We start from the raw sequence: 2,717 nt of genomic DNA on the forward strand, positions 1-2,717 counted from the left end.
TTTCTTCTCTCTTTATTTAACCAGACACTGGCATTTTCAATCTCTGAAAAGGCAAAACACATGTTTCCTTGAGTTGAGCTACTGATTGATTTATATGAATCAGCCCATGAGGAAGAAGATAAGGCCCACAACAGCTCATAGAGGATGAAACCTTACATCCCTTACAAAGTTGTTTGAAAAAGGTTAGACTTTTCTAGGTTTCAATATTGTCTTGGATCTCTAATTTAAGCATTCCAACACCAGGGTACCTTGACATCTAAAGAGAGAAAGATAAAATTATCAGGCACACGTGATAACATATGATGCATTCTCAAATGCACCCTGGAAAACTCATTAAATATCCTCCCGTCTTCTCTAATTATCCCAGTAGCCTACCAGGCGTTTCTTGTAACATCATAATAAAAAAGATATTTTTAACTGGCAAATATAGAAGCTTTCATCAAATTATTTGGGGGCAAGAATTCCATTTCTTGTTAAATAAAAAGATTTCATGTACAGGAGCTTCAACATAAGGTAGCAAAGAGCTTTGATTATTATATTTCAGAGCCTGGGAGTCAAATGTAAAAGCTAAAAGAAAATTCTGTTCCTCTGTGGGAGAACACTCCGCAGAACAAAGGCCTTTTACTACCCAGGACTTTTCTGAGTTTTAGATGTTGATTTTCCTCACTTTTCTTTTCAAGATCAGAATGTCTCTATTAGTGCCTTTTAGACAGAAATCTCATGCAGAGAATTGAAAGGGCACCACAGACTGAAAAACATGACTTATTGTATAGATTACATGCATTGAAATTTATTTAATTATAAAGTTATTCCAATTCATGTATATTTTGCATCCATTAAAAGCTCCAAAACTGAATAACAAAAGTGAAAACTCAGTTGATCATTTGCTTAAAGACTGCATTATTGAGCTTTTATTCCTAAATGAGGGGAGAAAAGGACAAAGAGAGAAAACATATTTTTTATGGTACCAAATGTATACTTGCTTACAGATCAGTACATACGTGTATATACACACACACAGGACACACACACACACACACACAAAGGACATATATGTATGGGTCTGTGTTTATGAAACTATACTTATATAGAAAGATATACAAAGACTTTTCCTGGTTTTGTTCAGTCTATGGCTTAAACATTTAAAAATTTCTAGTTTAGAGGCGCCTGGGTGGCTTAGTCGGTTGAGCGTCCGACTTTTGCTTAGGTCATGATTTCCCGGTTCGTGGGTTCGAGCCCCACGTCGGGCTCTGTGCTGACTGCCAGCTCAGAGCCTGGAGCCTGTTTCAGAGTCTGTGACTCCCATTCTCTCTGACCCTCCCCTGCTCACGCTGTTTCTCTCTCTCTCCTAGAAATAAATAAAACATTGAAAAAGTTTTAAAGAAAAATAAAAAATAAAAATTTCTACTTTGTCGACAATGAAGATGTTATAAACAAATCATATATAAAGGAAAATAACAGTGTTTTATGGAAAGTCCAAAATCCTGAATATAAGTGCAAGATTCAGTTAGGTTTACAGATATATTTTAATTTTGTATTATTGACTTGCTCAGTTTAAATTTAAATAGAATATGATAAAACACTAAATTGACTGTTTTTCCCCAGTAGAGGAAACTACTATCATGTCTCTGATTTATACTGAAATACAAGGATCAATAAAAAGGATAGTGGTAAAATAGTACCATGGTGTTTTACTAGATTTAGTTGTGCTAAACTTGCCCCTCATAAGAAACATCACATGCTTCTGTAAATCATAAACCACTGGAAACCTCCACTGTCCAAATCAGCCTCCCTAGGAGTTAGTGTTGAATGAAAATATGACAGAGAATCCCTAATGATCACTGACTAAATTTAAGAAACTGACATACTGTCAGGATATGTGAGATGGCTATTGCTAGAGCTGCCAAGAAAAATGTAGTCATGAAAAGAATGACTTTTTCTGTTTGTAGTAAAGTTTTGTGTGCCATAGCTGGGGAAGAGACACAGTGCAAAAGCATAACAAAAGTTTCCAGAACGTTTGCTACCAGACAAAAGCAAAATACATGGGATTTACCCAAACACCTGAAATGACTCTGAAAGCCATTGGAAAAATGAAGGCACAGGGCAGGAGTAAAAATAATACAGTAATTAATTAGCCTTATGGAGGAAATGTTACCATATTTTCACAGAAAGGAATAAAGATTTCTTCCCACACGCAGTACTTGGTGACAGAGGATAAAGATCTCTATATTATTTTTTTTTAATTGTGAAAACAGAAACCTTTTAAAGACTGTCTGTTGGAGCCCTCAACAGCTACTGTTGGAAAAAGCAAGAAGAAAGTGCCAGCTAAAATGTGAATCCTTCCTATAAAATCAATACCTTGACTTGGTTCCCAGCCATGATCCAACTGTAGTGAAAGGAAAATTCTACTCATCACAAGGATACAAAGAACAGAAGGATTCTTAAGTGTCCATTACATTCAGAAAAACAAATATTATGGTGATTAAAAACATAAGCTCTGTAATCGCACACCTGAATTGCTCTAAAGCCTCAGAAAAATAACTCAGTATTTTGAAGTATCACATTCTACATCTGTAACCTGGGTATAACAATAATGTCTAAATTACAGAGATGGTGAGAGTAAATGCACGTAGAGTTTTCAAAAACATGTTTACCATAGAGTAAGCAGGTAATTTTAAATTTAGTAACTGTTATGACTTGTGCTGTTTGCACAAAAC

Source organism: Hyaena hyaena, unplaced genomic scaffold (genome assembly GCF_003009895.1).
Source record: "Hyaena hyaena isolate Hyena2069 unplaced genomic scaffold, ASM300989v1 scaffold_1622, whole genome shotgun sequence".
Lineage (NCBI taxonomy): Eukaryota > Metazoa > Chordata > Mammalia > Carnivora > Hyaenidae > Hyaena > Hyaena hyaena.